Source organism: Mandrillus leucophaeus, unplaced genomic scaffold (assembly GCF_000951045.1).
Source record: "Mandrillus leucophaeus isolate KB7577 unplaced genomic scaffold, Mleu.le_1.0 Scaffold1437, whole genome shotgun sequence".
In the NCBI taxonomy this organism is placed as follows: domain Eukaryota; kingdom Metazoa; phylum Chordata; class Mammalia; order Primates; family Cercopithecidae; genus Mandrillus; species Mandrillus leucophaeus.
The window spans coordinates 355251-364262 of NW_012101407.1; positions in this window are offsets into that span (position 1 = coordinate 355251).

Genomic DNA, 9012 nt, shown 5'->3' on the forward strand with positions numbered 1-9012 from the left:
CTCACTGCAAGCTCCGCCTCCCAGGTTCCTGCCAGTCTCCTGCCTCAGCCTCCCGAGTAGCTGGGACTACAGGCACCTGCCACTACACCCGGCTAATTTTTTAGATTTTTAATAGAGACAAGGTTTCAACTGTGTTTGCCAGGATGATCTCAATCTCCTAACCTCATGATCTGCCCGCCTCGGCCTCCCAAAGTGCTGGGATACAGGCGTTAGCCACCACACCTGACCAGAATAAGGGTATTCTTTTACCCAACTCCAGAATAATTATTAAAATTGGGATTTTTTGGGGGGGGTGGGGGTACAAGGTGTTGCTCAGGCTGGAGCGCAGTGGCACGATCTTGACTCACTGCAGCCAGTGAGCTACCTTAGCCTCTGGAGTAGCTGGAACTACAGGTTTGTGCCACTATGACCAGCTAATTTTTGTGTTTTTGGTAAAGATCGGGGGGGGTGGGAATCTCAACATGTTGCCCAGGCTGGTCTCCAACTCCTGGCCTCAAGCGATCCTCCCACCTCAGTCTCCCAAGGTGCTGGGATTATAGGCCTGAGCCACCTTACCTGGCCTGATCCCAGTTTTAGAAAAACTCTATATCTAAGTACATAGATATGTTGGGTGATCACTTTCAAATTTTGTAAACTTTGCTTTTTTATATAATCTGAAGGATTCCATAAATGTACTTTGACTTGAAATAATATTTTCTTGAAGCCAGATATACATAGCTGTGACCTGAACTAATTCTTCTCATCGCCTCCCCTCCCTGCACCCTGCAGGTCCTGAGGTCAGTGGCCTTCTTGCCTGGGTCTTGGCTACCTATGCTACTGGCCATGGGTGAGGGGACAACCTGCCCAATGAGTGTCAGTGTGCTTGTCGTTTGTGTGCTTCTGTTGCATTTCTTGTATCTTGTTTTTGTTTTTGCCATCTCTGTTTCTCCCTTTCCTCCTTGAGGCCTGCAATGGCAGTGCACTACCCACCTCTGAGTGCAGGGCAAGCCAGGCCCATGGCCGTATGATCCACTCCCTCAGAAACACTCCATTATGCCTATTTGAATTAATGACTGGAAGCCCATGTGTTTAGAAATTTCACTTTCAATAATAGACTCTGCCCTACCGCCCTATTGCAGACATGGCAAAATATTATTGCGAGGAACACATGTACTACATCCAGTCCTATCAGCAACTGACTAAAGCCTTTCCCGTAACAGCATCCTAAACAACCTTTTAATGACATTCTGTCAGCAGATTTTTTTCTATTCGAGAAAACATTAGAGAAAACTGCTTGAGTTTTGTTGGAAGGGACTATATTAGGTATGGTGAGCAACAAATACAGCAGTGAAACCAAGACGTCAATACTTGGGTTCACATTTCACAACAACAAAAAAAAGAAATTCAGAATTCCACACAATTGGAAGACTACTCAAATAGAAAATCTCAAAGTGAGGATTCTCAGAGATCCTCCAGAAGCAACTGATCTGCACAAGCAGACAACTGACCCAAGACCTTTGGAATAAGCAATGACAGTGGATGGTGGATAGCTTCTGTCCAACATGTCAGACCAAGACTCCTATCTAATTCCTGTTTTGGTTTTTACCTGCTTGCTTATAGCCATCCTTCTCATTTTCTATAGACCCCTTTTTGTCATCCATTCAGAATGACTCTTTTGCTCTTTTTCCATCTTTATTATAAGAGGTCAGAACATATTCATTCTAATGCCATTCTTAGATAATCCCAAATAGTAGCTACTGTCCTCAATCCTCCTGACTGCTAGATATGCTGGATAAACTTCTAGCAATTCTGGTTTCATCAAATGGGACCATAGGCATTATAGCTAATGGCATTTCCACTTGCACCTACATTGACAGTTAACCCTAAAAAAGTCAACCTGTGACTTGCTAGAGTCCCTTTCTTCCAGAAAGATAATGACTAATATCAATGCCCAGTGATTGGTCATTTTGCCAATGAGAATAATTGATTATCTTACCAAGTGTTACAATCTATTGATCAGACACTCTAACTATAAATTTGAATTCACCAGACTTCGTAGGGCAATAGGCCAAATACCTGCCATGCAGAAGAGACTAACGGAATTCCAACTATATAACCTAGCTGGTGTAAGGCTTTAGTTTTTACCTTACATCGTGAACAACTCCTTATCTCCCTGATTTCTGTGTACACCTGCTAAATACTTCCTTTGTGGTCAGAACACATGGTCCTATTTGCCTCAGACTAACACTTCATCCACTTTGGTAGAAAGAGTACTTCAAGAATTGTCTATATATACACAGACCCTAAATATATAATGGGCAAGACTGGAAATCCAACTCAAATATGAGCTCTAATATGAGTCCACTCAACTACTCAGAGCTACTACCTGGAGAAATTACTGACTCATTGTTTATGTGAACAATGAGGGCAGTGTTCCCAGTGGTGAGAGTCATACAAATAGTAATGCGAGTAAGAAACCTATTACTAACTGTAGACGTTACTGACGGCAGCACTTCTGCCCAAGATGAGGTAGAGATACACAATCGCAGTGCTCTAGAGTTCTTGTCGCCTTCATGACACCGTCTGTGTTGTTAACACTTCTTGTGTTTGATTGATGAAAGAGGCAAAGTGGAGCCTGCTTTCAGGGTAGCAAGCTCTGAATAAATGGGCTTTCCTTTTCTCATTTGGGTGGTCTTTATTTCCACAAAAAATAGTCCATAAAATGAAAGATTCTGTGCTATTTTAGCAGAATGTCTAGGAGTAACTGTGACAATCCCCTTCCCACACCCACAGCTGTCAGGCCATGGACAGGAGTTTTTTCCTCTCTGTGGACCCAGCTTCAAGTCATCATGAAGCCACTGCAATGCCTCCTGCAGTGGAATCTGAGAAAACGAAGCTCTTGGCCTTACTCTGGAGGTGGCACCCAAGTCTCAAGAACAACACGCATGTGTGCCAGGCAGCAAAAGAAAGGGCAAGTTCGCATCCCCTGAAGGCTGCAGGGTGCAACACAGGATGCTTGGAGCTCACTATTCCGTGTATGTCTGCTAACCACCACCTACCTCTTGCTATACTGCTGAAATTCTCAGTGCCTCGGTCTTTCTGCTTTCTTGGCTGTCACATCGACACATTTTGTGATGCTATGAAATGACTCAAAAGGATCTCTTCACAATCATGTCTGAGTAACAAAACTGACTTCAGGTATCCTGAAAACACAGGAGGTGAAAATCCAGAAGACAGGGCCACCTATTTCCTCCATCTGATGGTACAGCCTGTCTTAAACCAGAGGACCCCAGAGCATCCAGAGGATCTCAGCCTCCTGGATCAATCACTGTCTAGCTTTGATCATAACCATGAGAAACTGGAGCAGGAGATGAATATGGAGAATGCTCTGGCTTGTCCCTATCCTAGGAAATTATTGTCCAGCAAATATGTAGCTGTCTAAAGTAGTGGAAGACAGCTGGTGTACCTCGTCATAAGAAGCACTGAAGAGTGCTTTTTCTTTCATCTAGCAAGTCTCAATTCTTGTTTATGCTCTAAATCAGAACATAAAATCATGGACCAGGACTGTATAGAGCAAACATAAATTCTATACACATATACATGGCCAGGACTCACTTGAATGGCTATACACAGGAGCAAAGAGGCTAGGAAGAAGCTGCCAACACAGTTAACACACAGCCTACAGGACAGGAGAAAATGTGCCCAAACTGTGCATCTTCACCAAGTCCTGGTAGCCAGAATCTACAAGGACCTTACATAAATCAAGAACCAAAAAAAGAATCCCAGAAAAAAATGGGCAAAGGATACGAACACACACCTGTCAGAAGAAGACCTAGTAGAGACCAACAGACACGAAAACACACTCAAGCTAACTGTCATCAGAGAAATCCAACTCACGAGTACAAGGAGGTACCAGCAGTGTCTCACCCCAGTCAGAAGAGCCACTAGTCCAAAGTCAAAAGAGAACATGCTGGCGAGGGAGCGGAGGAAACGAAACTCTGTTACACTGTTGGTGGGAATGCAAAATTGGCCTCACACTGCAGAAAGCAGTTTGAAGACTTCTCAATAACAGAAAAATAAGTAAATAAGAGGATGAAAATCAACTACCCTCTGACCAAGCAATCCTGGGTATCCTTTGGGTATCTACCCAAAGGAAAATAAACGTTTCTATCAAGAAGGACACACACCCTCGCACATTCACAGGAGTACTATTCCCAAATGGGAAGACGTGGAAATAACCTAGGTGCCCACCAACAGTAAATGAGATTTGAAAAAGTGCGATATCTTTGCTAAAAGGCCAGCAAGGGTGATCAATCACAAACAAAATCATGCTCCCGGCAGCAACATGGATGGAACTGGAGGCCACTATGCTGGGTGAACTAAGGCAAGAACAGAAAACCAAATAACGCAGGTTCTCACTGACAAGCAGAAGCTGAACACCAAAATACACCTGAACATAAAGATAAAATCAACAGACACTGGGGATGACCAGACAGGAAAAGGATGGAAACAGAAAGCCTTGGAGGAAGAACAACCCCACTGGTACTGTGTCCACCACCCAGGTGATAAGTGCATTGAGATCCCAAGCTTCAGCATCCTGCTGTATAGCCAAGTAGCTGGCCTGCAGGTGTACCCCTTGATCACAATAAAAGTAGCCATTGTTTTAGAAAATCCAGGTTTGGAACTAAAAATAAGGAAAAGTAAATAAAACAGGAAAACACACACGAAGCAAAACAAAGCCTATAGTAACCTAACCCACACATTTAGTGGCATAAACTTAGGAAAATAACCGACTGGACAAAATGAGGGGCCATATAATCAACCCAAAATTACAGACAGTGAACACATTTTGCACCCTCCCTACCTCACCCTGGGAAGCATGCCAAAGGCACAATGGTTGAGAAAACCAGGTATTCTTGTGCAAAGGACTGAAACAAACCCTTCTGTTGCACAAGATCCAAAAAGCAACACAAAGTCCACCAAACATGTAAGTACAATCCTGAAACCAAAAAACTCCAAGGAAAATGCACAGAGTGAGCATCAATTTTGGGGAAACTTGAATCCCTACAGCTAAGCTGCAAACAGGAAAGGAAAACACAGGAACCAAATACCCACAGACTGTACAATGGCTTCGCCATCTCCCTTCTCAATAGGCCACAGAAATCACTGCTAATGAAAGCAAATATAACCATGTGAGGCTAAGGACAACTAACTTCCCAGAGAGAAAACAGTGAACCCAAACTGAAGCCATCCTACAGACTGGGAGAAAATTATGGAAAAATCATGGCAGGGCCTGTTATCTAACATACACCAGAAACTAATGGTCCTAAGTGGACAAAACATAAAAACCCATACACAAGCTGTAAATGCCCAGAGGACCTGCATGGACATTTCTTAAAAGAAGACCTTACATTGACTCTTGGGTAACAGAAAAGTTTCTTCACACCAGTAATCATACCCCAAATGTAAATCCCAACCACCCACACTCGCATACTGTCCAACTTCCCTGGAGGATGAGTATGACCAGAAAGAGCAATAAAACTTTCTGAAGGCAAAGGCTAGTGTATGTAGACTTGCAAACACAGGAACTCTTATCTCCTATTGGTGGTAATGTAAACTCCCACAAACACTAGGAGAAACATCTGGAGGTTCCTGAAAGAATCAGCAATACAACTACCAGTTCTTCAACACTGCGTATACTTGTAAAGCAGAGGAAACTCATACCCTAAGGAGATACCTGCCTTCCCATATTTCATGAGGCACTAGAGACAATAACCAAGGTATGGAGTCAACCTACCTGTCCATCCACAGATGAAGGCATGCAGAAACTGAAGGACATATGCACAAGAGAATACTCTTCAGCCATCAAACTTCTGGACATCAGGTCACTTCCAGCAAGGTGAAGAAACCTGGAGGACATTAAGTTAAATGAAATAAGCCAAGCAGAGGAAGGCAAACACAAACTCTGCATGATCTCCCCGACATGGGAATCTGACAGAGTCAATCTCACAGAGGTATCCATGTCAGTAGTGAGTACCAGACGCTTGGGGGAGGATTGGAAACAGCTACAAAGTGACACTTAGGTGAGAGGCAGGAATTCTGGTGTTCTACAGCACAGCAGGGTGACTGGGCTTAATAATATCCTAGCACAATATTCCATAGAGTGGTCAGGGAGGAGTAGGAATGCTTTCTCCACCAAGAAATCATGTCTGTAGCATGAAACAGAGATACTAGGTCCTGCAGATTGATCATGACACTAGCGGTACATATGTCAGAACGTCCCCTGCACCCTCTAAGTACACACATAGACCATGTGGAAATTCTTGTTTTCACAATAGGATCACAACACACTACAAAAAATCCTGTGGGACAATGAAACGCCCTGCATTCCCAAAGCAGTTCCTACACATACAAACTTGGTAGAGTGCATCACGCGCCTCCATTTTAAATTACTTTGCAAAGCCTTAGCTACCCAAACTATATATGTGGTTGGCATTAACAGGGTAACACAGGCCAACGGACACAATGAGGGTGCCAAGGGGCAAACCCAAATTGATGTGGAATGAGTACATGTTTGAAAAGCATCCCAAAAGTCACCACAGGAAGGGAGAGCCTCTTCATCGCATTATTCTGAAAATGTGAGATCCCTAGGTAAAAATAACACAAAGGGGTTCCTACTGTGTGAAATTCACAATAATCCACTCAACATGAACATAAGACCTACACAAAAAGCTGGAAGCCACCACTCTCCTAGGAGAAAGCATCTGGTGTGCAGATTCTTGGGTCAACTTGGATCTGTGCTGATGCTTTGCAAAAAGGAAAACAAAAAAATATAGAGGAAAGAAAATAATACAAACATCAAACAATCAAAACTCACTGACAATGGATTGGTACGCTAGTGGATTGCTTTTACTTCACCAGTCACCAGCATAAGGGAAAATCAAAATTTACACACATGTGAAACCACATGAGATTGAATGGCTTGTGTGCAAGAAAGAATAAAAACAATGAATGAAAAGAAAAAAACATCTAAAGGATGATAGGAGAATTCTGGGAAAAAACACAGCTATTGAGGCAGTTTTGGAAAATGTATAAGTAACTAACACTACTAAAACAATGAATGAAAAGAAAAAAAAATCTAAAGGATGAGAGAATTTGAAGGGAAAACACAGCTATTGATGCATTTTTTTGGAAAACGTGTAAGTAACACTACTAATTAGCAGAAAACACTGGAAAAGAGAAAGTAATTACTGAGCCAAAACTGAGCAAAGAACCTTAATAACCTTTTCTGCAAAAAACACATAAAATTGAAAACAAGTTTACCAAAACTTAGTTAACATCACTAATCATGGGAAAAAATGAAAATCAGAACAATATCAGACACCCTGTCCTTCTTGGTAGAATGAATAGTCCAAAGGCCTTCATATATTTTAAAACAAGGGAAACCACAAACACTGGTGTGAATCTCCAGAACAGGAAGCTCTCTTATCCATAATTGTTGACAAAGTAAATTAGTATGCACACTACAGAGACCAGTTGGAGGTTTCACAGAAAACTAAAAACACAACTACCATTTCACTTAGCTTTGCTACTGCTGGGTGTGCAGTGGAAGCACTTGAAACCAGTACATGGAAGCGGTATCTGCCTTCCCATACTGACGGTGGCACCAGTCACAAAAGACAAGATAAGGAATCAACCTACCTGTCCACCCAGAAAATGGGATCCAGAAAACACAGTATCCATTCACAAATAAATACTCTTCAGCTAGACATGTATACTGGAAATCATGTCATTCACAGCAACATAGTGGAACCTGGAGGACATTATCAAAAATGAAACACATTAGGCCAAGAAAGGCAAACCTCACATCATCTAATTCATGAGGACTATAAGATACTTTATCTCACATAGACCTAGAAAGCATCATAGTGCCTGCCAGGGTTGGAGTGGAAGGTGGGGCAGGAGCAGGGATAGGAAATGGGTACAAAGTGACAAGTTCCATAAGAGGAATGAAACTTGCTGTTCTATTCCTCAGCAGGGTCACTAGGGCTAACATTATCAGAGGGTAGTTTTCAAGACAGCCAGAAAGGAGGGTTCTGGCTGTCCTCACCTCAAAGACATGGTAACTCTACAAGGCAAAAAGAGATGCTAAATACCCTGATTTCATCACTATGCAATGCACACACGGACCCAAATGTCCCACTCTAACCTCTATTTGTACACATTTATGTACGGGCCAATTTTGTTTTTTGAAAGCAACGTAAAGAAACAATGATAAAATTCCTGTGGGACCACAAAACTCCCTGAAACTCCAAAGCCATGCTGGAAGATCCAGACTACATCAGATGCACCACACTCCCTGATTTCAAATTTCATGACAGAGGTATAGACCCGCCTCCACCTGGACAGAACAGAGAACCTGGAAGTAATCCCGCACACCTACAACCATCTCACCTTTGAAAAGACTCAAAACTCAGCAATGGAGAAAGGACTCCCTATGCAATGAATGGTGCTGGGAGAGGCGGCTAGACACAGGCAAAAGATTAACACTGGAGCCCTACCTGTCACCATATGCAAATTTGACTCAAGGTAAACAGAAGATTTCAGAAGAAGACCTCAAACTATAAAAGTCCTACAAGAAAACCTAGGAAATACCTTTCTCAACATAGGCTTTGGTAAAGCATTTAGATAACTTAGTCCCTAAAAGCAACAGCAAGAAAAAACAAAATAAAAAAGTTGGGCCTAAGAAACTGAAAGACTGCCAGACAGCAAAAGAAATCACCAGCATAGTAAACGCCTATATACCCTACAGGATGGGAGAAGATGTTCCCAAACTATGCTTCTGACCAAGATCTAATAGCCAGACTGTAACGGGACCTTAAAAAAACCAAAAGGCAGAAAAATAATCCAATCAGACAAGGGGCAAAGGACATGATGTACAAGCGACCAACAGAAGAAAAAATGCTCAACATCACTAATCATCACAGAAATGCAACTCACACATACAATGAAATACCGCCTTACACTAGTCAG